Below are 26,252 nucleotides of genomic sequence, written 5' to 3' on the forward strand. Positions count from 1 at the left end.
TACAGCGGTTATTGCGAGATACCTTCTTGGTATGCTCAAGGGCCCTGGTCCATTCCCTGTCATGTAGTGGTCTGCGAAAGTTGGTTTCCCAGTGTTCTCTGAGGGGTGCAAGTGTGGGTTGTTTTAGAGTCCGTATGGGTTTATAGATCCAGGTGACTAAGTGGCGCCCTGGCCCCATCTGCAGGATCGCATGGATTACCGGATGCGTGGGGGGTCCGTGTCAATCGCGCGCCACTGCTTGCGGCAGTCTGTTAGGAGTTGTCTATACAGTAGGAACTGTCCCCTGGGAAGTTCGAAGTCGTCGACAAGTGGTTCAAAAGTCTGCAATTGTCCCTCAAAAAACAACGCCCCCACCTCCGTCACGGCGTGATCCGCCCATATTTGCAGCAATCTCTCTATGTAATTTACCCGGCCCTTGGGGAACCCTATCAGTGGCAGAAGTGGGGAGTACAGGGGCGCAGCCCGATTCATACGATGAATACGTGCCAGACAGGCACGCGTAGTCATCACTTGGAGGGGCTTAGTCAGCAGCGGCGTTGCCCCTGGTAACAACATACGGTGAATAGTAGGGGTTTGAATGTGCCCTGTCGCAGTGATCAGTTCCCTCTGCTCCCGACCCACCGTCCAGCGAGACACCCACTGCAGCTGGGCTGCCAAGAAATACGCCTCAAATGATGGGGCCGCTAGCCCACCTTGGTCAAGGGGCAGCTGCAGTTTTGCCAGAGCAATACGCCGGCGGCCAGAGCCCCAGATGAGGGTCCCCAGCAGGGCGTCGAGCTCATGAAATAGGGATCGTGGGGGGACTACCGGGAGATTGGAGAAGAGATATAGCAGGCGCGGAACAAGGATCATTTTTGCGACCGCTATCTTCCCCGTGACCGCCAGTGGAAGGTCTTTCCAAAAGTGGACAGAGGATCGAATGCCCTCGTATATATCCTGCGGTGTATGGTATAGTCTAACTCCTAGGTAGCGAACCGCTTGGGGGCTCCACGAGATGTCCACGTTACCCATTTGTATTTGACAGTGGGGCATAGCCTGCACCAGGGGATAGACAGTGGATTTGGGACAGTTGACTTTGAGTCCCGCCACTTCCGCAAAGTCTTGTAGGATACGCAGTATAGGAGTTAAATCGGCTGTAATATCCCAGACATATATAAGAGCATGTCGTCAGCATATACCGATACTGAGTGGGTGGAATCGCCTATTGGGATACCCCACTCCTCACCTGTGGCGCGGAGGAGAGTCGCCAAGGGCTCCATCGCGAAAAGTAAGGGGGAGAGTGGACATCCTTGTCTGGTGCCACGACGGACTGGAAAGGAGGCCGAAATGAGGGAGCCTAGTCGCGCTCTGGAGCTGGGCGTGGAGTAGCTGAGCTGAGTGTAGGCTTGTAGCCTGGGTCCTATGCCCATGCGTTGCAGGACCCGAAACAGGTAGGCCCACGAGAGAGTGTCAAACGCTTTTTCGAGGTCCAGCACCAGACACGCTGCCCGGGGGAACCGATCCCGTATCTGGTCCTGGACGTGGAACAGCCGCCGGATGTTATAAGAGGTATGCCTGCCTGGGACGAATCCGTTCTGATACGGGTGGATTAGCTGCGGAAGGACCGTAGCGTACCTATCCGCCAGGATTTTCCCGTAAATGTTATAGTCTGCTGGCAATAAGGCTATGGGTCGATAGGAAACCCAGTTGGTGAGTGTCCGTATCCGGCTTGAGAAGGGACACTATGACTGATTCGCACATGGATTGGGGTAAAGCCCCCTCGTCTAGGGCTGCCTGGAATTGTGACTCCAGCTGGGGGACTAATTGGGACGCGAAGGCGTGATAAAATTCTAGCGGTGGGTAGCTAGCGCCTTCATTGCGTGCCTAATTTCGGTCGCCTTGATAGGCCCGTCGAGGTCTTGGCGTGTGTCAAGATCTCTGTGGGGTAGCTGGAAGCGATCTAGAAAATCGGAAAGGATGTTGTCCGATACCGGGGGGGAGGGGGCTGGCATATAATAGCGTGTAATGCTCCTGAAAGGCTTTGAGAATCAGATCCTGCGAGTATAAGAGAGTGCCTTGAGCATTACGAATGGCCGTGATGGGCGGAAGGGTCGAATCCTGCTTAACAAGCCATGCTAATAACGTGCCCGCCCGGTCGCCCTCTTTATGGACCCGAGCTGCATACTCCGCGAAATTATATCGGTGCATACTTGCCAGCGCCTCCGCGTAGGCAGTCTCGGCGCTAGCTATCTGAGCCGGCGTGGCGTTAGCCGGGTTGGTCTCTTTGGTAAGCTCGGCTAACGCTTGTTCCGCCTTCTGGATGTCCCGCTCCAGAACCCGTCGGACTCCCGTGATGTGGCGAATGCAGGTACCACGCATTACTACCTTGAAGGCATCCCACTCCTGTGCACATGTAGTGGCCGTGCCTGTGTTCTCCACCTGCGCACGTGTAGTGGCCGTGCCTGTGTTCTCCTGGAATTAATGGCGGATGTGGTCCGCTAGAGTTTGCTTAAAAACCGGGTCGTCAAGACTATCCCTAGGGAGGCACCAGTTAGGGACATGAGGGTGTGGCGGGCGCCATCGGATCGTTATTGTGTGGGCGTCATGATCTGATATGGTTCTACCTAATAGTCCGTGTCTGAGATGATAGGTAGGATGGTAGGGGAGCAAAGGAAACAGTCCAGGCGCACCCTAAGGTCATGAGGTCTTGAGTGGAACGAGTAGAGTCTGGTGGTAGGATTCCGGGTTCGTCAAGCATCCGCAAGGGACCAGTGTTGCGCCCATGTTGCAAACCGCTTTGCCTGCACTACAATGGGGTTGTCGGATGGGGAAGATGGGACCTGTCCAGTGATATGTTTTGCATGTTATAATCCCCACCCAAGATCCAGGGTACTTGTGTGTATGTGCTTAAGGGAGTGGACAGCATGTCCCAAAATTTATTTTGGTCGGCGTTGGTCCCATAGATGCTTCCCAGTAGTACTGCCTGACCATCCAACCGGCCTAGTAATAAAACGTATTGGCCAGCTGGATCAATTATGTGAGACTGTTCCTGAAATGGAACCCCGGGACGTACCCATATGGGGGTGCCCCGGGCAAAGGCCGAATAAGTTGTGGCGCATATGGTTCCCCTCCATCGCCTGCGCAATTTCGCCACCTCGCCTGCTGTAAGGTGCGTCTCCTGCAGAAACGCAATTTGTGCTTGGTGGCGCTTGATGTATGCATATATGGAGTATCTCTTGCGCGCAGTATGCATGCCGCGCACATTCAGTGTAAGAATTGTGGTTCTACCAGTGTGTGCCATCGGTGCACGCGTACAGCGTATAGCGCAGGATGGGTCAGCGGGCTCCCCGGAAGTACCAAGCTCTGACCCATTCTCCCCATGCCCGCGCCACTAAGAGGTCAGTGCAGCTGCTCAGCGACTTGTGGACTAGGACACAGTGCAGAAGATTCGTGTGCAGGGGGAAGGGAAAACTGGGGTGAGGCGAAAATAACTTGCCCCAACGCGGGGGACCTATCTTCATAGGCGATACGTCCAAACTAACTCTCAATTGGTGCGGGAGCATCAACATAATATAGGGGTGTCGGCCCGTGTCTGCTAGGGGTCTCAACATGTGGGCTATGCGCGCTATCTGTGACTAGCTGCTGGTCTGCCTATTTGCATCTGGGGATAGTAGGCCCAGAGGTTGCGAGGGGACGCGTGCAGCGCGGGAGCAATCAGTATCAGTACATTGAGGGCATCTCCCCTCCATAAATGCTCAACATGTTGCAAGGGTCCAGTCATATCAGGTCGTCCGCAGTTCGCGGGGTGACCGAGTGTAGAGCCACTGAGTCCACCCCGGACTGCGTCGCCTCGCTGTCCCCCTCCTCCTCTGACGTAAATATATGGGGGGCACGTTCAAGGTCTGTTGCTGGAGAGGCGGGACAAAGGCCCGCTGCCGCCTTCAGGGCCTGGCGCCTCTCCTGAACTATCTGCTCCAGGTCCGGGGACCCCAGGGTATGTGGAAGCGATGCGGGGGCACCTGGACGGTTGCGCCTCCGCGAGCGTTGTCTTCTGGGGCCCGTTACTCTCACGCGTTGTTCCTGTGTGCGCTCCGCTCGGTGGCCCGCGGTACAGTTCTGGTCCGCCCAGTCATGCGCCTCCTCTGGGGTTGTAAAGAAGTGAGTAACGCCATCGTGTATGATTGTAAGACGGGCCGGGAAAAGCAGGGAGTACTGTATTTTCTCCGCCCGTAGGCATCGTTTCACCTCCAAAAAGGACGCCCTTTGGCGCTGGACCACTCGGGAGAAGTCGGGGAAGAGCATGATGATTTTGTTCTCGACTCGGAGCGGTCCCGACTGCCGGGCCACCCGAAGCACCGCATCACGGTCTCTGAAGTGTAGAAATTTGGCCAGCATTGGACGCGGCGGGGCTCCCGGCTAGGGGCGACGCGCTGGAACTCGGTGCGCCCTTTCGATGGAGAAGTACGCTGAGCGGTCATCACTGGGGGTGAATGATTTAGTCCAGGTCTCCATATACTCCACTGCATCAGATCGTTCAATTCCCTCCGGCAGGCCAAGGACGCGGATGTTGCAGCGTCATGACCGCCCTTCCAGGTCATCGATGCGTTCTTCCATGGTGGTCATGCGACCCATCAGGGTAAGCATCGAGTCCTTGTGTGTCTGCACCATAGGTTGGATGTCGGCGACCGCTCTCGCGTTGTCTGAAACTTTATCCGATAACTTACGATGATCATCGCGGAGGAGGCTGACGTCCGTGGTGAGGGTGCCCAGCTGGTGTTCCAGGGACAGCCGCGACTGCTCTATCGCCGCCAGCACCTTGTCGAGCTTGGCCGATAGAGAGGTATCCCCCTACGATCCAGTGGCTTTGGAAGCACCACTGGATTGGCTGGCCGAAGCCTCCGACGCAGCCCCGGGGGCCGGCGTCGCCACCCTGGATTTGCCCATACCGTCCGCTGGGGGCCCTGCGAACGTGAAGAGGACTCTTTAACAGGGCGAGGCGCAGTCTTAGCCGATGAAGGGCCCCCCGGCACTGTGTTCCGTTGCTGCGCAGTACTCTTATGCAAGTGTCCAAGAGTCAACCATGGGCATCAGGTGCCCCAGCAGGTGAGTGTCGCCTGTTGGGCAGGCGGGGGTGTGGCAAACTGTGTGGTTGCTCCGGTGATAGAATCTGCCGGCGTTACGTAGCCGCAGGGATACCAGCGGCCTCTCCTGCTGGTGGGGGCCCCGTCCCTTTCTTCGTCCCCGGGGGGCCCCAGGGCTAGTCCTCCCACCCGGACCGGTGATATCTCAGCTGTGAGGCCGCCCCGTTCCAGCACGCGGCAGCCAGAGGCAAGATCAGGGTCAGTGCACCACTAGTCCTCCACGGCCTCCCTCAGCACCTGGAAAGTCCATGCGGGCCGCTACAGTGAAGTCAAGTGCCAGGGTAAAGCCTCTGGGCCTCAGCAATCGTCACCCCATCCACAAAGGCCCACCGCTCTCCTGTGCTGACTGCTAGGCAAAAGCGCGATGGGCCGCCATCTTGGAGTCAGGCAGGACACCTCATTGCCGTGAGTGACAGCAGCACCTGCGAGGCATATACATAGCGTTTCATCAAGTCCCCCTCACCGTCGCGCGGGCTCACCTCTGCTCTAGTGGCCGCCCGGGGTCCAGCAATGCACCAGCTTCCGGAGCAGCCGGCAACAGTTCAGGGCCTCCAAGAGTGCGCTGCCCGGCCTCCCAGGCCGATAGTAGACGTGTCCCCTGCGGCCGATTCAGGCGGAGGCGGCGCTCCTCAACAATGCGCGCCCCCCGATTGCCACTGTCTCATGCGGGCCGCGTTGTGCCTTCGGTGGGCCCCAAGCAGGGAGGGGGCCTCCGCCGCACGCCAGGTGAAGCCGCAGGAGGGTGCCGGCACCAGTGAGCAGCCACGCCTCTGTCCCGGCCGTCCACCGGAATGCCCAGGCAGCTCCCTCAGGGTCGGAGGTCCGGGATTACTTCCTCCGATGCGCCCACACTGTCCATGTCCCCTCCGCTATGCCCGGACGCAGGAGGCGGCGCCGCATGGAATGCTCCGGGTCAACAGCCAGGGCGGGGAGTTGCGAGTCCCCGCGGGGCCAAAGCTGCATTTGGAACGTGGGCACCGGGCGCCCCGCGCCGCCAGGAACCGCCATGTGAGGGCCAGAACCAGCTAGGCTCATCGAAACCGGGCGAGATGAAAGCCCAGTCACGGAGCCTCAGCGCGACACATCCGTCGTGGTGGCCATCTTAGCCACGCCCCTGATGTTTAGTTATCATATTTACATCGACTTTCTCAATATTAACAAGGCTATGCTCTAGATATACACCACTGACCTAACCACAGCTGTATAGACCTTCAATTGTGGAAGATGCAACTGTTGAACAACCTTTAGGAGTCATCAATCTGACATGAAACCACCTCTGACCCAACCTGGCCTATTTCAAATTCACAGGTTCAACATAAAACTGATTGTGCCTCATTAGTACCAGCTACATACAGGAATAATTCTGACAGGTGATTGACTCTAGTTATCTATCAGATCTCCGCAACTTGTAAATGCCTGGATATTTTTGCTTCTGTTTTGAGGGCCCTTTACCTACATGCTATTCACAGATGCTGATGCCACGTGGAACACTGCTGTAAGCTTGTCATGTCTCTACTTAGGCCTACTAGCCTTCCAAGGGCATTGATCTGGCATGATTGATTCCTCCCTAGCTCAGCAGGGTTTCTAAAAGGAGCCCACAGGGCCTTAGCATTGCTACTTAATATTTTTTCTACCACACCCTTCGAACTCATGATGGAGTGTGCACCTTGAAACCTTAGCATTCAAAAGGGGAACTGCGCTTTGACAGAAGGATGCTGATACAAAATCACTTTACCATCTGGATTGCATATTGGGAGCTAAGTACTGCCTGGGCAGATACATTTGAACACCCAAATAGTGCACAGAAACTAGATTTGATACCGAAACTGATGCATTTGAAGGGCTAATTAAAAAATAGTGAACAATTCTCATGAGCTGCCTGGCTCCAAAAGCAAATGTAACTTCAAGCCTCGCTAAGAGAGAGGTCCTGTCTTCCACAAATCATTTTGAAGAAACACAGTTAAAGTACAGTTATCAAGTAAATCAAAAACCAATGAAATTGTCAAGCTATGTTTATCAATAACTCGCATGATAACCATGCAAATCATAACACACACTCCAAATGCAATGCTCACAAAAAAATGCTAAAAACTAAGTTTCAGATAAAATTACTTTTCACATTACCCACATTACCCTTAGCACTATTAAAGAGAAATCTGACAAAGAAGTATTATTAATTGATTTGAGAGTGAAACGGTCGGGATTGTCCTAGCAGCTTAACAGTGTAGAGGTAAGAAAAGTCCATATGATTGCCAATCAATTAAACAAGGACTCATTTGGACACATAGTAACCACAGACAACTACATAAAGTTAGTTAATTTATTACAAAACAGGAAATAATTGAACATAAAGACACCTCAAGACTAGACTGTAAAAGTACATCAGAATTAGCATAAAGCCAAATCTGAGTATCCATTTGAGATGATGTAGCATAAACAAAACAATTAGTTCAAGAAACAGAATGCAGAGGACCAGAAAGCACGAGTCCAAGTTTCCCTGCTTCGAGGGTTGATGAAGAAGCATTACTCTATCCCTATACTAATACTAAAGTGACATTCCTACTTAAGCATCCCCAGAAAAAGAATAAAACGGTGTCAGCATGTGGAGTATTCCTAAGAAGTCTCTCCACAGTTAATGGGTCATGTGGCATAAAGCTACCGAGACAGAGCTTGCTCTAGAATGCCCTCTCTCTGAAGGCAGAAGAAGAAGTTGGCACTTTCCCTACTCCCAACAGCATATTATTGCAGGTATCTTTCCCTAGATTAATTGTGGGTCAAGCCATCTGCTCTGGGTACAATCCGAAAGGTAGCTTTCCATGGGACAATCGTGTTTTTCTCTTGCAACAATTTGTCCTTGGTTCCCAGGCCTTCTGTGTGAAGCACAACGGCCTTTCTTTATCGACTCAAGCAACATAGTTGTAACTTCTTCTCTCCTTGCCTGACTAGTAAAACACTTCTTTCCCCTGCAGCACAAAACGTGAGGCAGAACACATTCTACAGCACACATGAATTTCAGCCTGTTAATTCTAAAGTGAGACTTTCGGGGAACTGTATTTCAGGTCTACAAGTTTCAGCTAACATAAGAGACCAGCATATGAGCTTGTATGAATTTGCATAGGAAAATAAGGCACATTAAATTAATGCATTTACCTACATATAAATGACACAACTAAATAGGCATTTTCAGTCACAACACGAGTTCTTCACGCTCATGTTTTCTGCTAGTTTCATTCATTTTCTACGTTAGTTCTCCATGTTACTTTAAAATAGCCTAAGCACATCACGTTAGAGTTAATACATTTCAAATTTCTAACACTTCACGTTATGACGACAAAGGATTATATGCGGGTGCGCTCTACACATGTGATTATAAATCACCCTTACGATTAAAATGAGATTTCCGCTACATCAAGAGTGTGTTGTTGGGGGGGTGTGGCTAGCGACCAGCGAAAATGGCCGCAGCCTTAGAGAGCTCCGGCAATCATCTCTACCTTCCCCGATAATCCTGGCACAAATCCGGTGAGTGCACTGTTCTCACACACCAACGGTGACTCCGCTACATTCCGTGCACAGCTTGTGGCAATTTTCGACGCTGTGGGTGTGACCGGGACCGGCAGAGACTGATGGGTGGAGCCGAGGCCTGAGTGCAGGAGTGGAGCCGGGGCCCCGCGTACTCAGCGAACCGTCCGACCTGAAGAAAAAGGCAGTTCACTCTGTGACGGCTGTCGATGGATCTCGAGGCGGACAACAGGCGCCGCCACACGCGGTGAGCGCCACAGAACTGGGCAGTGGGCAGCCCGGTACCGCATCGGCCCAGTGCAGGCGGCTTCGTCCAGGACAATCGCACATCGGAGCTACGTGGGTGATGAAGGCTCTTGATCCGCTCTAGCCTGGGGCCTCGCATTGCAGCCTCCACCGCTTGACCCGGGTGAGATCCTGGTTACCGGGGCGACAGGCCCATAGTACTGTAACTGCCTAAGTATGATCGAGATTGGCGGGGCCTAGGCGATGAAGCGGGGCCGGAGCCACGAGTACACAGCAAACCGCCCGAGCTGCAAAGAACGGTAGTGTAATCTGACACGGCTATTGCTGGAACCTGAGGTGGATAGAGAGCACCGCTGCACACAGTGAGCGCCACAGCATAACAGAGCGGGCAGCTAAGCACAATATCGGCCTGGCGCAAACGGCTTCACCCAGGTACGGCACACATAGCAGCTGAGGGGGTGGTAAAAGCCCTTAATCCGCGCTGGCCTGAGATCGCACATTACCGCCTGCGCCACCTGACTCAGGTGGGATCCCGCCTACCAGGACGAAAGGTTCATCATACTGTCCCGGCCTTCGTGTGGTATAGGGTGCCAGCTGCCCCCAGTGCAAGCACCTGCTGAGGGATAACCACAGATCACGGAGAAGATGGGGATGACTGGCGCAGTTCTCACGTGAGAGGTGTGTTCCAGGCCCTACTAGCACACGGTTCTGAGGCAACAATAGGGCCCAAACCTGCATTAATCTATCGGCGGAGGGACAATATCGTGAAACCCAGCATATCACAGGGCCACGAGGGTCTGCTCGCTGTCTCACTGGGGAGTGACAACTATACGCCTGACTACGTCCATACAAAATAGTGCAGCCTTCGGGACTCAACAAGAGCTTGGTGCACCTTGGAGGCTTCATCACTGAACAGTGGTGTGGTGTGGGGCTGAAGACACAAAACTCGGACCCGGGGCGTGGATCCCTTGTTGCTGCTGGCTGGGCAGGGGGTGGCGGTGTGAGATGGGAAAAACGACAGGCCGCACGGGAAGCACGCTCCCCACAGGCAGGCTGCGGCGACTGTGAGAAGGTGGCATGATATATGCTGTCCACTAGTTCTAGTGGTCACCTTGTATCAGTCCAAACAACCCCTTATGGTGATAGGTTAAAGACAACCGTTATTGAAAGCTATCCTAGTGGTAGCTATGGAGAGCAGCCTTCAGGCTAAGTCTTGAAGGAATGTAAAGCAGCTTGTTTTACCAGTCTATAATCTCTTGAATGATCAAATGAAAGGACAACCGCACCAGGTATATATTTAAAATATATGTATTTAGGTTAAAACACTTCCCTCTAGTCTCTTTAGGAGACTGGAGTTCGAAGTACTTAAGTTACAAGTGAGCAATCATCAGTAATAGCACAAATACACATTTGGGCCCTAGGGTGTACCAAACCATACACCAATAAAGTGGTATAAGAACCACGACTGAACTAGACACAAGGCCTAGAGCCTGTAGAATCGCTGGGACCCCAAGGAACCACCCAAGGTAGTGACACAGGGGACCCACGGGGACTGTATGCAGTGTGTGAACACAACCGCGGGTTCCAGTTATCTTCTATGGGCATTGTCGCAGTTAGAAATTTTAAGATTAGGGACACTTAGAATCGAGTCAGGACCAAACCCTTTTGGACTTAAGAAGTTCTAGGGCTAGCACCCACGGGAGCACTGGAGTACTCGAGTTACCTCACCCAGGGAAACCGGGTGCATAGGTGTCTTTTGGTGTCGGGTCGCGTCGTCGATTGCAATGGAAACCTGCAAAGAACTGCTGCTGCCGTGAAAAGGAGAAGTGTCCGAAGAGATCCAAGCCTGGATCTGGGATGGAAGGAACCTGAAAGCAGAGGGGACAGAGTCTGGGTCACTAGCCAGTGACCGAGGGCAGGATGTACCAATGCCCACAGATGTCTAGTGCTTCAGGTGAGTTGACGGGTGTTTTGACTCTTCAGCCACGAGGTCCAGGAGGAGTCGACGAAGTCCACGAGCCGGATTCGAGCTGTCCCACAAAGTCTGTCGAGTGCTGCGGTGTCAACGACCAGATTGGACCCAACAAGCCTTGGCAACGGCAAGTCACTGGAATTCAGAGAAAGGACTGCGGTGCAGACCAGCAAGGTCTGAGGGACTCGCCCAGCGAGGGTAAGTCAGGGCACGGGTGGAGCAATCAGGAAAGCCCAAGCAGAAGAGGAGTTGTCTTCATGGGTACCTAATAGCCAACGGGCTAGCTATCGCGAAGGAGCCTTGAGCGGTCGCACTCTAAACTGGCCCACGGGTCACTCGTGGAGTGGAGGCCAGCAATCTTCGGTGCAAGAGGTGCTCAAGGCTGGGGCTACTCGGAGCCCAAAACACAACTTCAAGGAAGTCCCAGAAGATAGTGTTGCTGCAAAAGTTCACGGTGTCCATGGGTCACGGTTCCAAGTCACGCACGATAGCCACGGACCTCAGCTTTGCTGTGGACTCAGGGTAGCCTTGGGGAAGTCTGGAAATCCTCCTCTGGTGATGCAAAGACTTCGGCGTCCGGCGGGAGCTTCAGCGATGCAGACCGGTCAGTTGCTTCTTTGGTGCCTGCCAAGCAGGGGAGTCACTCCTTGACCCCAAGGGAGATTTCTTCAGTCTTCTAGTCGAAATAGAAAGTCGAAGATCCAGGATATATGTTGCAGAGTTTCGCCCAGGGTAATCTAAAGTCGCAAGGACTGGGTTCCCATACTTGTACTAAGTTTGGGGGTTGGACATACTCTAGGGACCCACCTATGGGAGGGTTTGGAAAGAGGGGTAGTTACAACCGTTTCCTTTGTCCAGTTTCGTGCCAGAGCAGGGGCAGGTAGCCCCTGCAACCGGTTTGAACTCGACTATGCACAGGGACACCAAATGTGCCCCCAGTGCAAGACTTCAAAGCACCAGAGAGTGCTCCCACCCATCCCCAATACACATCTGCCTGTCTGGGGAGGTGGTTACACCTCCCTTCGACAGGAGACCTATTGTCCAGGCCTCCCCTGCCGGAGTTTCGGTCAGCAGCAGGAGGCCAGACCCGTGTCTGTGGCAGAGGCATCCATTTTGTGATGCCAGGGCTCAGGAAAGTCCTACCGGGTTTGACCAGTGTGAACATGTCTCTCCCTCTAGAAGGGTGGAATGCTACCCCCGCCGCCAGAACTGGTAGGTTATAATGCACTTGAGAGTATATGGTATGGCTGTATCACAGAACAGCAATAAGGAAGTATTTCCGAAAGCTGCAGAGGGGCTCAGCTTATGCTTTGGCCCCCTCTCACACAAAACCAAGCACTCTGCCTTCAGGATTATCAAGGCCTGCCATAGGAGTGACTTATAGGTTTATATGTGTCTGTATATATATGTGGATATAGGTAGCCTACACCTCTGTAAGGGGTGCAAGCACACCCTTACCCAGGCTGCAGTAGCAGACCTGTGGTGCCATTTTGGAGTGGTTCCCAGGGGTGGCATAATACATGCTTCAGCCCCTGGTAGGCCTCTGAGGTACCTATGCCCTAGGTACATAGTATACCATATACTAGGGGCTTATAAGGCACTCCAGAATCCAATTAGATATGTACCTAATGTACATGGAAACCATTTTAGAGAGGAAGCAGCTGGCGGTGGTCCTGATTAGCAGGGCCACAGCCAGACTAAGGTCGAAAAACAGTGAAACACCAGCAAAAAGTGGAGGTACCCATGTGAAGCAGATCCTACTCTCCTACACAACCCCCCCACCAAACGCAGGGATGTTAAACTAACCTTGACCAGTTGAGTCTTCATGTTCTAAGTGGAAATACCTAGAGAGTCCATCTGCATTGGCATGGTTACTCCCAGTTCTATGTTCCACTGTAAAGTCCATCCCCTGTAGGGAAATGGACCACCTAAGCAGATCGGGGTTTTCACCCTTCATTTGTTTTAGCCATAAGAGGGGCTTATGGTCTGTCTGAACAAGGAAGTGAGTACCAAACAAGTAGGGCCTCAACGTCTTCAGAGCCCAAACTACAGCAAAGGCCTCCCTCTCAATGGCTGACTAACGTTTCTCTCTAGGGGTCAGCCTTCTGCTTATAAAATCTACTGGCGGATCCTGACCTTCATCATTCAATTGTGACAGTACAGCCCCTACCCCCAATTCAGATGCATCTGTTTAGATAATGAACTTCTTGGAGTAGTCAGGACTCTGCAGAATGGGAGCAGTGCACGTGGCCTGCTTCAGGTCATCAAATGACTTTTGACAGCTAGCTGTCCACTGAACCTTTTTGGGCATCTTTTTAGAAGTTAAGTCATTCAGGGGTGTCACTATTGATCCATACCCCTTGACAAATCTCCTATAGTACCCAGTCAGGCCTAAGAAGGCTCTCACTTGAGTCTGGGTAGTTGGAGCAACCCATTCCATTATGGTCTGGATTTTGCTCTGCAATGGTTGAACCTGGCCTCCACCTACAAGGTGTTAAGTATCAATGGGGTGACCCGATAGACCACTGGACTCTGGTAAATCGTAGTACACAAAAAGATAGTCACAGTGGAAGTTAATCGCGGTGTATCAATAAACAACACATGATCAGATAACAGAAGACATTATGACAATACCAACAAGCATTTACAATGCAATGGTCTCGGCATTGGTAAAGTTAGAGCTATTGGCATTGCTCATGACATTATTTTTGTTTATGTTTTTGTTTTTAAAACATGTAAAGAAACGGCATTGTCATGAGCAATGCCAATAGCTCTAACTTAACCAATGCCGAGACCAAACAAAACAACTCAATAGTCCACTCTTATAGGGTCGTTTTGCCCATCCTTAATATGGCTACGCGACGCGACATGCAAAGATGCAGATGAACATGCGCGTAGAAAACTCAATGTGAACTTTGCCTGTACCTGCCCCAAAAAACGGGCACATTATAGCAAGAACGACAGCCATCTTGTAAGCCTCGTCCAGAGAGGCCGGGCAATCAAAAGCACTGACGAGAAACGAGTGTGAATCTGAGAGGCATGTCGCAAATAATTTTTAAACACTCCATGTCTAACTTTGATCATCCTCACGAGTGTTAATCATTTCACAATTTTTAAAGAATATAAATACAAAAAATGTTCGTTTGGCCTGGTAGAATGCCATATGTTTGGAGCACTTCCAACTTGTAATTCAAGATGCTGTAATTGATGGGAGAGTCATTAAGAAACACGTCACTATCCCAAGATGGTAGGCCCCGTTACATTGAAAGGACTGCGTGACACAAAAACTGTCCTTTTGTTTCTATGGCCATGGAAACGAGATTTATTCCTGTCAGGATTTGCTTTTAGCGTGTTAGCAGCCGTCGTCAGTTGGCTCGGTATCTCCGTCTCTTTCCACTGGTACTTCGGATGCTTCGTACTTTCGGTTGCTGAACCTCGATTGGGAAACGACCGTTGAGTTCTCGCGAGGCAGCCAGTTCTCGCGGGAACTCGCGCACTCTCCTCAGTGTGCAACCCCGCATGTGGGCGTCGTTTGTAACCAGGAGGAATCACGGGGAGGTGTCTATGTTTTCAGAAAAGGGCCACCATCTCAGTCTGTGCTGTCTGTTTTCCGGTGCCTTATGAGCCGGTGGCGGGCGAGATCTACTTCCGGTAAGGATGGCGGAGGAAGGCAATAGGCTGCCGGGCGAGCTGGGCCTAAACAGCAAGACCGGAGACACCACGCAGGAGCCAGCGTGGGAGTACGAAGGAGATCAGGTGAGGGAGCAACGCCGGGTCACCACCGCCTTTCTCCGAGGCACAGCAGAAAATGCCTCGGAGAAACGCCACGTCCTTTTCGGATTTGGGGGCGTGTTTTGCTGTTGTCTCCTCCCTGAGACTTCTCGCAAAAAACACGCCCCCCGAGCCGAAAAGGACGGGGCTTCAACGGAGTGACTTGACCTCTTCTCCAGTGGCTGGCCAGCATTTAAGAGGCCAGCCAATGGAGAATAGGAGAGAAGAGGGGCGGGTGCAAGCCCCTCTTCTCAAAGTCACTCCAACTCATTAAATCTCGGAGCGAGACTGCGCAAGCGCAGCCTTTCGCAGCCGAGACCTAAAAAGCATGCAAGTATGGCACTGCCAAACCAGGAAAAATTTGATACAACACAACCTTGTGTTACTTACACATAAACAATGTTTAATCACTCAAAAAGATAAGCACTTTCAAAAACAGACACATGGAAAAATCTAATTATCTCCCCAAAAAGGCAGACAGTTGGGTGGAATGTACACCTCATCAAGCTAAAGGAAGAGGTGGTCTGGGTGATATAAGGAGTGAAAGCTCAGAGAATGGGAGACTGCAAACGAAAGAATAAGGAGTAGAAAGGAAAAGGAGGGTAAATACCCAGACAAAATGGTTAAGAAGAGACATAACAAATACTATTAGAAAACTGATCATTTCATAAAACCTACTGTTTTAAACTAGAAAATAGAGGTAATCGTGAAAAGTCACATGTAAGACCAAAACACTTGCTGGGTTGCTGTCAATCCACTGGTCTGTATATATTCTGGGTTGGTCAACTTTTCGGGTCTAGAGACCCAACAAAAGAGCACCTAAAAGTGATAATATTCTGCCTTGTGAGAAAATAAAGATGCAATATTCCGTAAACAGACAATCCGTAACAAAGGACAATGGCAAGGTTAGGGAGTGGTTTGATAAAAATAGTAGGACATCTGACCAACTGTGCATTTCTATAAATTAAACGTAAATTCACCCAAAACATTTTTGAGGTACAGGAGTTTTTGCACAACACAAGTAACTATAAATGTGCACTCTCAAAAATTGGAAAATCATTTAGTTTTGATTTCTGTACCTCTATCGTTCAATTCCCTCCGGCAGGCCAAGGACGCGGATGTTGCAGCGTCATGACCGCCCTTCCAGGTCATCGATGCGTTCTTCCATGGTGGTCATGCGACCCATCAGGGTAAGCATCGAGTCCTTGTGTGTCTGCACCATAGGTTGGATGTCGGCGACCGCTCTCGCGTTGTCTGAAACTTTATCCGATAACTTACGATGATCATCGCGGAGGAGGCTGACGTCCGTGGTGAGGGTGCCCAGCTGGTGTTCCAGGGACAGCCGCGACTGCTCTATCGCCGCCAGCACCTTGTCGAGCTTGGCCGATAGAGAGGTATCCCCCTACGATCCAGTGGCTTTGGAAGCACCACTGGATTGGCTGGCCGAAGCCTCCGACGCAGCCCCGGGGGCCGGCGTCGCCACCCTGGGTTTGCCCATACCGTCCGCTGGGGGCCCCGCGAACGTGAAGAGGACTCTTTAACAGGGCGAGGCGCAGTCTTTTTTTTTTTTTTTTTTTTTTTTGAAACCGTTTATTGCAGTTTGTAAAAGTTACAGGTATGGGCCTACAACCACCCGGCCGGCCGCTAGAGTGACAAAAGCATATTGCATACATACAGTAAGAGTCTCTTGGCAGTGCAGAGTAGCGAAACAGGAGAAATCAATGTTGCAGGCCGCATAGCTCCATGCCCACAGTACGGTTCCCTTTTCTCAAAACAAAACAACACGAAAAACCACACCCGCAAGGCAACCCGCGATCCAAAGTGACAGCACGTGCTCCATAAGTGGGGGATCCAAACCAGCAGCAGAACTCTGAAGAGGGGAATGGGAGTAGATCAGGGACTGGGGGACCGCGTGCCCACGGCCGAGGGAGGGGGGCCATCTAGGGAGACGGAGCAGGCGAGGCAGCCGGTAGCAGTGGCGGCTCACAAATACCCCCGCGGTAAGCGTTCCAGGGGCCCCAGATTTTCACCCACGCCCCAGGCTTACCCCTCGCCACATACACCACCTTTTCACGAAACATACACCAATCCATATGTTCTTTCCAGGCCAACACCGCAGGGGGCCTCTGGGATCCCCACAATTGAGCAATATCACGCTTAGCTATCATGTATCCCAGAGTCACCCACCGCGTCTGCGGGACCGAATAGTCATTTGGTTCCCACACATTCAGCAGGCATCTCCTCGCTTCAGGCAACAGCGCGACACGCGTAACCACACGCAGGACCTCATGCACACCACGCCAGAATCGCTCCACCTTTGGGCACTCCCACAGTATATGCATGAAAGTTGCCAACGCACCACAGCCACGCTTACACATTCCGTCACCAGCAAAGCCCATACGTAGAAGCCTTGGCCCCGTCACGTAAACCCGGTGAAGGATCTTAAGCTGGACGAAACGAAGGCGAGCCGGGATGGCCACCTCTTTTGGAGAGGCCACCGCGAAAATCCAATCCTCGTCGTCCAGCTCTAGCCCGTCGGCGACCCAGGCCTCGCGGAGACTAGTCAGCAGGCACGATCTGTCGTTGATCAGTTTTTTATATATGAGGGAGATCGTGCTGTCTGGGACATGGCCATCCAGCACTCTGTCCTCCAGGGGGGAAGACTCCGGAATGGACGCGACATCCGGGAAGACGGAGCCCAGCGCATGGCGGACTTGTAGGTACCGAAAGTACTCACTGCCCTGCAGCTGAAACTCCATCTGCAGCGCCGCAAAAGTCTTGAATCCCCCCCTCGTCCAGAGATCTCCCACCGTGCTGATTCCGATCGTGTCCCACTTCTCGAAGCCCTTCGACGTCCACAGGGAGCCCAACCTCTCAGACGCGTACAGCGGTGACGCTCGGGTCAAACGGTCCTTCCACCCCATGGCTGCATTAGCCGCGTGCCAGACACGCACCATGACACGCGTCGGTCCCGTCAGACGGGAGTCGGGCGCGGCAGAGTAGAGCGCTCGATTGTAGTCGCCACCGGGCAGGAGCATCTTGTCCATCTCCAACGCCGGGTTCAAGGCGGGCCCGTAAAGGCCATGATTAATTGCAGCCAGTTGGGAGGCCCAGTAATACCGTTTAATGTCCGGGAGGGCGACCCCCCCCATCGTACCACGGGAGCGTCAGTTTAGATAGAGCAATGCGCGGCCTCCCGTCCCAGAACAGGCGCCGCTGGAGGCCCTCCACCTCACGGAAATAGCGTGCCGGAACCAAGTCCATAGTATTCTGGAGGGCGTAGAGGAAGCGCGGCAAGGACATCATTTTAAACAAGGCCGCTCGGCCGAGCGGCGAAAGCGGCAGACGCCGCCAGCGCACCACGTCCTCCTTCAAGCGCTGGAGGGGGGGCAGCAAATTCCGCTCATAGCGGGCCTCCGGGTCAAGAGTGATATATATACCCAGGTACCGAAACCCCTGGGAGGCAATCTGGATCGGACAGTCCCGTGGCAGGACCGGAGCCTCCCCGGAAAGCACGTATACACAGGATTTCGCCCAGTTGATGACAAGTCCTGAGTTGCGACCGAATGAGCACAAAACATCAACCAGGACGATCAGTGATTTACGCGGGGAGGCGAGATACAGGAGGATATCATCAGCATAGAGGGACACACGGTCCTCATGCTCGGGGGTCCAGCGGAGACCACGGATGGAAGGGTGCCACCGCAGCCACTCCGCCAGGGGCTCCAGGGCCAGTGCAAACAGGAGAGGTGACAAGGGGCAACCCTGTCGCGTGCCCCGCCCCAGCGCGAATGGGACCGAGACTCGCCCATTCACCACCACCTGCGCCAATGGGCCCGAGTACAACAATTTGACCCAGCTGATAAAGCCCGGTCCAAATCCAAATTTCGCCAGCATCGCCCAGATGTATGGCCACTCCAGCGTGTCAAACGCCATGGTGGCGTCCAAGGACGCCAAGATGGCCGGCTCCCGCACAAATGGGACACGCGCGAGCACCCCGTGCAAGCGCCGCAGATTGAGCGCCGTGTTGCGGTGTGGTATAAAGCCAGATTGGTCTTGGTGGACCAAATCGCCCACCACGCCAACCAACCGGTTGGCCAACACCTTGGCGAGGATTTTGGGCTCCGCGTTCAAGAGCGAGATCGGCCTATAGGATGTGACCCGTTCACGGGGCTTCCCCTCCTTGTGGATCACCACAATTGTGGCCAGACGCTGGTCCGGCGGGAGGGAACCCTGCGAGTGGGCCGCCAGGAACATCGCGCGCAGGTGGGGCGCCAACACGTCCGGGCGTAGCTTGTATAGCTCAATAGGAATACCATTGGGGCCCATGGCCTTGCCGGATGCAACCGAGCGAATAGCCAAGGCAATTTCGTCCGAGGTGGGAGGAGCGTCCAGCGAATCCCTGTCCTCCACCGTAAGGGAGGGCAGTGCGATGTCCCGAAGCAGGGCATGGGAATCTTCCTCCGAGCAGGGGGAAACCGGGGAGTAGACTTCGCGGAAATAATCCGCAAAGCAGGAGACAATGGCTTCCGGCTCGGTGACACACGCACCATCCACACTCTCAATCAAAGGAACCACGCGGCTCGCTCTCTCCCTCTTATCCAACCACGCAATCAATTTGCCAGCCTTATCACCCACATCATACAATCGCCCCTGCTGCTCTCTACTGAGGCCCCTGGCCGCCTCCGTGACGAGGGCCCGATAGGCCGCCTGCTTTAGGTGTAGAACATGCAGCTTGGCGTCTGTTACCCCGCTCCCCAGGTCACCCTCCAGTTCTGCAATCTCGGCCTCTACCCGGGTCACCTCCTCCCGCTCGCGCCGCCGGGCATGGGAGATAAAGGAGAGGGCCTCCCCTCTAAGAACTACCTTGAAAGCCTCCCACAGGGTGATGGCCGAAGGGACCGACCCCACATTCTCGTCGAAATATCGCTGTAAGGATTTGATCAAATCGGCACGAATGGTGGGGTCGCGCAAATACCATGCATTGATTGGAGCCACCCTGCCATCCCCCCTCGGGAAGACATCGAAATGTAACAGCAATGGGGAGTGGTCTGAGATACCCCGCGCCAGATGGCGCACCTCCCCCACCCTCCCTGCATGGGCCGCCGGGACAAGGATGTAATCAAGCCGCGAGAGGCTACCATGGGCACCCGAGTGGAAAGTGTACTGCCGCTGTGCGGGATGCTTTAATCGCCAGCAATCCACCAGGCCCAGCGTGTCTAAAAGGCCGGGCAGCCACGCCTGTGCCCGGGGGAGGTCCCTAGGGGGATGGCGATCCATAGACCCAGAAGCTACCGCATTAAAGTCCCCTCCAACCACCAGCAGGCCACTCGGAAGGTCCAGAAGGAGGTGCCCCAGATCCGCAAATGTGGTGGCTTGTAACCCAGGCGGGACGTACACTGATATAAAAATAAACACTCTACCCTCCATTCTTCCCACCAGAACAGTGTAGCGTCCCCTCTCATCATGGCGCACCTCATCAATCTCCAACGGGAGCGAGTTCTTGATCATAATGCCCACCCCCCGCGAGCCCGAGGTGAAGCCAGAATGGGCCGCCAAACGATATCCCCGCCGATTCATTGCATGAAAGGAGTTACCTATAAGGTGCGTCTCCTGCAGGAAGACAACATCTGGTGAAATACGTTTTAAGTACTGCAGGACCACACCACGCTTAATCCTATCCCCCAGGCCGTTAACATTCCATGACAACACAGTCAAATCCCTACCCCCCATCATACGTCGAAACAATCGGTCGTCCCCCACCGAGCATCTTAAAAACAACAACACAGTAGCGGGTTTGCCTTGCGGTGCAAACAAACAACACACCCCCCCCACCCCCCCATCCCAACAGAACTCCCCCCTCCCTGCACCCCTGCATGAGCCCAGACAGCCCCCCCCAAAGTGCAGTGTGCCTGTCGCCCCGTAGCTAAAACTAACTAGTCCCCCAGAGGAGGAGGGAAGCCCCCAACAGACCCCGCACGACCTCCATAGGAGGGGAACATATGCAATCAATAAATGGTGAAGGAACATCGTCCAGAGCAAGGCCTATTCAGTCACCCCTCAATTCTGATCCGGCGGGCCCTCCTCGCCAGCCGCGCCCCCCCCGCCCCCCCGGCCCCGATCTCCAGGCAGAGTGTCCAACCAGTCCCCAGCCGCCTCGGGCCGGTCAAAGAAGTGCGTGCGACCATCCACCTCCACCCTCAGCTTAGCTGGAAAAAGCATTGAGTACTTGAGGTTCAGGTCCCGTAGGCGACGTTTAACACCAAGAAAACTCTGTCTCTGCTTCTGAACCGCCGGAGTAAAGTCTGGGTAAAAATGCACATCCATGTTGTCAAGCTTGACCGGTCCCTGTTGCCTGGAGGTCTGGAGGATAGCATCTCTGTCCCGAAAATTAAAAATCCGGGCAATGAGAGGCCGCGGCGGGGCACCGGTCTTAGGTCTGCCCCCAGGGACCCGGTGAGCACGCTCCACCGCAAAAAGCTTACTCAGCCCCCGGGGCTGGAGATGGGTCAGGATCAATTCTTCCACAAAAAGATCCGCCGCCTCCGCCTCTCGTCCCTCCGGCACCCCCACAATACGGACATTATTCCTCCGGGCCCGACCCTCGGAATCCTCCAGTCGCCGGTCCATCAGGGCGCTCGCCTGGCCAAGCCGGCGCACCTCCTTCTGGAGGGCCACCACGTCCGTCGTGAGGCTCGTTGTGGTGTGGGCCAGGGAATCGACCCGGTCGTTCGTTTTGGACAAGTCTGCCCTCACAAGGCTCACATCCACCAGGACCGAGTCTATTTTTTGCGCTAGGGTGTCGAAACGCTGGTCCACCGAGGCCTTCATCTCTGCAATGGCGCCCATGACGTCCCGGAGGGTCAGATCCACCGGATGAGCAGATGCCTCCGTCGGGCCCACCGGGGATGCGCGCGATGTCTCCGGAGAACCCTTCTGGAGCGTGTAGCGGTCCATACTGTTAGCTTGGTGCGCCGTGCCACGGCGGGTTGTCTTCACCTTCGCCCGGTCGCCATCTTGTTTGGTGGACATGCTTGCTCTCCCACCGTCGTGCCAATCTCCTCGAACGGGCCGCTATACCAATTCACGGGCTCCGGGGGGGGGCGGGGGCGACCACCGAACCGCAGGTCAACCCACCGCCGGCGGGTCAGCCGGGCTCCTGGACAAGACCACACCACCGCACCCGGCTCCGCAACCCAACCTCGCTTGAGTGCAAGGAGGGCGCAAAAGCGAAAGTGAAAGTGCGGGGTACGCGAGTCGCCCAGCCCTGCCCGCCGCTGTTGTTCACTGTGTCCCCGGATCGCCCCACTACTCCAATCCGGGGGGCCGGCGAGGAGAAGGCCGCAACCTTCGATCGGTGCTCCCACCGGTGTCCGGGGTCCGATTCGAGCCCGAAAAACGGGTGGCGCCTCAGCTCGGGTTCCCCGACACAGTCCCCTCAACAAGGACAGGATATCGCCAGGATTAATTCAGGAGGTCGCGGAGGTCCTCGGGAGCCTCGCACCTACGCGGCCATCTTGGTTGCGCGCTAGGCTCCTCCCCTCGCGAGGCGCAGTCTTAGCCGATGAAGGGCCCCCCGGCACTGTGTTCCGTTGCTGCGCAGTACTCTTATGCAAGTGTCCAAGAGTCAACCATGGGCGTCAGGTGCCCCAGCAGGTGAGTGTCGCCTGTTGGGCAGGCGGGGGTGTGGCAAACTGTGTGGTTGCTCCGGTGATAGAATCTGCCGGCGTTACGTAGCCGCAGGGATACCAGCGGCCTCTCCTGCTGGTGGGGGCCCCGTCCCTTTCTTCGTCCCCGGGGGGCCCCAGGGCTAGTCCTCCCACCCGGACCGGTGATATCTCAGCTGTGAGGCCGCCCCGTTCCAGCACGCGGCAGCCAGAGGCAAGATCAGGGTCAGTGCACCACTAGTCCTCCACGGCCTCCCTCAGCACCTCGAAAGTCCATGCGGGCCGCTACAGTGAAGTCAAGTGCCAGGGTAAAGCCTCTGGGCCTCAGCAATCGTCACCCCATCCACAAAGGCCCACCGCTCTCCTGTGCTGACTGCTAGGCAAAAGCGCGATGGGCCGCCATCTTGGAGTCAGGCAGGACACCTCATTGCCGTGAGTGACAGCAGCACCTGCGAGGCATATACATAGCGTTTCATCAAGTCCCCCTCACCGTCGCGCGGGCTCACCTCTGCTCTAGTGGCCGCCCGGGGTCCAGCAATGCACCAGCTTCCGGAGCAGCCGGCAACAGTTCAGGGCCTCCAAGAGTGCGCTGCCCGGCCTCCCAGGCCGATAGTAGACGTGTCCCCTGCGGCCGATTCAGGCGGAGGCGGCGCTCCTCAACAATGCGCGCCCCCCGATTGCCACTGTCTCATGCGGGCCGCGTTGTGCCTTCGGTGGGCCCCAAGCAGGGAGGGGGCCTCCGCCGCACGCCAGGTGAAGCCGCAGGAGGGTGCCGGCACCAGTGAGCAGCCACGCCTCTGTCCCCGCCGTCCACCGGAATGCCCAGGCAGCTCCCTCAGGGTCGGAGGTCCGGGATTACTTCCTCCGATGCGCCCACACTATCCATGTCCCCTCCGCTATGCCCGGACGCAGGAGGCGGCGCCGCAGGGAATGCTCCGGGTCAACAGCCAGGGCGGGGAGTTGCGAGTCCCCGCGGGGCCAAAGCTGCATTTGGAACGTGGGCACCGGGCGCCCCGCGCCGCCAGGAACCGCCATGTGAGGGCCAGAACCAGCTAGGCTCATCGAAACCGGGCGAGATGAAAGCCCAGTCACGGAGCCTCAGCGCGACACATCCGTCGTGGTGGCCATCTTAGCCACGCCCCTGATGTTTAGTTATCATATTTACATCGACTTTCTCAATATTAACAAGGCTATGCTCTAGATATACACCACTGACCTAACCACAGCTGTATAGACCTTCAATTGTGGAAGATGCAACTGTTGAACAACCTTTAGGAGTCATCAATCTGACATGAAACCACCTCTGACCCAACCTGGCCTATTTCAGTGACACCACTGAGGTCTGTAACAGGCTGAAAACCAAATCCTTTACCCTTCAGTGAGCAATGACAAACTATTCAATTAAATGTGCCTAACTCTTCACTGTAACCAAGAAACATTTGACTAATATGTGACTGACTCTGTCCCGGCCATACTTACTACCCTGAGTTGCTGACTTCATACAAGATTACCTGTGCTCGAGGTCTATTGGCTGCCAAATTCACAAGTTCAACATAAAACTGATTGTGCCTCATTAGTACCAGCTACATACAGGAATAATTCTGACAGGTGATTGACTCTAGTTATCTATCAGATCTCCGCAACTTGTAAATGCCTGGATATTTTTGCTTCTGTTTTGAGGGCCCTTTACCTACATGCTATTCACAGATGCTGATGCCACGTGGAACACTGCTGTAAGCTTGTCATGTCTCTACTTAGGCCTACTAGCCTTCCAAGGGCATTGATCTGGCATGATTGATTCCTCCCTAGCTCAGCAGGGATTCTAAAAGGAGCCCACAGGGCCTTAGCATTGCTACTTAATATTTTTTCTACCACACCCTTCGAACTCATGATGGAGTGTGCACCTTGAAACCTTAGCATTCAAAAGGGGAACTGCGCTTTGACAGAAGGATGCTGATACAAAATCACTTTACCATCTGGATTGCATATTGGGAGCTAAGTACTGCCTGGGCAGATACATTTGAACACCCAAATAGTGCACAGAAACTAGATTTGATACCGAAACTGATGCATTTGAAGGGCTAATTAAAAAATAGTGAACAATTCTCATGAGCTGCCTGGCTCCAAAAGCAAATGCAACTTCAAGCCTCGCTAAGAGAGAGGTCCTGTCTTCCACAAATCATTTTGAAGAAACACAGTTAAAGTACAGTTATCAAGTAAATCAAAAACCAATGAAATTGTCAAGCTATGTTTATCAATAACTCGCATGATAACCATGCAAATCATAACACACACTCCAAATGCAATGCTCACAAAAAAATGCTAAAAACTAAGTTTCAGATAAAATTACTTTTCACATTACCCACATTACCCTTAGCACTATTAAAGAGAAATCTGACAAAGAAGTATTATTAATTGATTTGAGAGTGAAACGGTCGGGATTGTCCTAGCAGCTTAACAGTGTAGAGGTAAGAAAAGTCCATATGATTGCCAATCAATTAAACAAGGACTCATTTGGACACATAGTAACCACAGACAACTACATAAAGTTAGTTAATTTATTACAAAACAGGAAATAATTGAACATAAAGACACCTCAAGACTAGACTGTAAAAGTACATCAGAATTAGCATAAAGCCAAATCTGAGTATCCATTTGAGATGATGTAGCATAAACAAAACAATTAGTTCAAGAATCAGAATGCAGAGGACCAGAAAGCACGAGTCCAAGTTTCCCTGCTTCGAGGGTTGATGAAGAAGCATTACTCTATCCCTATACTAATACTAAAGTGACATTCCTACTTAAGCATCCCCAGAAAAAGAATAAAACGGTGTCAGCATGTGGAGTATTCCTAAGAAGTCTCTCCACAGTTAATGGGTCATGTGGCATAAAGCTACCGAGACAGAGCTTGCTCTAGAATGCCCTCTCTCTGAAGGCAGAAGAAGAAGTTGGCACTTTCCCTACTCCCAACAGCATATTATTGCAGGTATCTTTCCCTAGATTAATTGTGGGTCAAGCCATCTGCTCTGGGTACAATCCGAAAGGTAGCTTTCCATGGGACAATCGTGTTTTTCTCTTGCAACAATTTGTCCTTGGTTCCCAGGCCTTCTGTGTGAAGCACAACGGCCTTTCTTTATCGACTCAAGCAACATAGTTGTAACTTCTTCTCTCCTTGCCTGACTAGTAAAACACTTCTTTCCCCTGCAGCACAAAACGTGAGGCAGAACACATTCTACAGCACACATGAATTTCAGCCTGTTAATTCTAAAGTGAGACTTTCGGGGAACTGTATTTCAGGTCTACAAGTTTCAGCTAACATAAGAGACCAGCATATGAGCTTGTATGAATTTGCATAGGAAAATAAGGCACATTAAATTAATGCATTTACCTACATATAAATGACACAACTAAATAGGCATTTTCAGTCACAACACGAGTTCTTCACGCTCATGTTTTCTGCTAGTTTCATTCATTTTCTACGTTAGTTCTCCATGTTACTTTAAAATAGCCTAAGCACATCACGTTAGAGTTAATACATTTCAAATTTCTAACACTTCACGTTATGACGACAAAGGATTATATGCGGGTGCGCTCTACACATGTGATTATAAATCACCGTTACGATTAAAATGAGATTTCCGCTACATCAAGAGTGTGTTGTTGGGGGGGTGTGGCTAGCGACCAGCGAAAATGGCCGCAGCCTTAGAGAGCTCCGGCAATCATCTCTACCTTCCCCGATAATCCTGGCACAAATCCGGTGAGTGCACTGTTCTCACACACCAACGGTGACTCCGCTACATTCCGTGCACAGCTTGTGGCAATTTTCGATGCTGTGGGTGTGACCGGGACCGGCAGAGACTGATGGGTGGAGCCGAGGCCTGAGTGCAGGAGTGGAGCCGGGGCCACGCGTACTCAGCGAACCGTCCGACCTGAAGAAAAAGGCAGTTCACTCTGTGA

General features: G+C 53.2%; 1 long non-coding RNA gene across 9 annotated transcripts in view; it reads left to right on the forward strand.

The window, feature by feature from the left end:
• LOC146870524 (uncharacterized) overlaps nucleotides 1–26,252 on the forward strand; it is a 169,164-nt gene that overhangs the window by 16,151 nt on the left and 126,761 nt on the right. The gene's annotated exons all lie outside the window — the stretch shown is intronic.

The sequence above is a fragment of the Triturus cristatus genome, chromosome 1_1, assembly GCF_964204655.1.
Source record: "Triturus cristatus chromosome 1_1, aTriCri1.1, whole genome shotgun sequence".
In the NCBI taxonomy this organism is placed as follows: domain Eukaryota; kingdom Metazoa; phylum Chordata; class Amphibia; order Caudata; family Salamandridae; genus Triturus; species Triturus cristatus.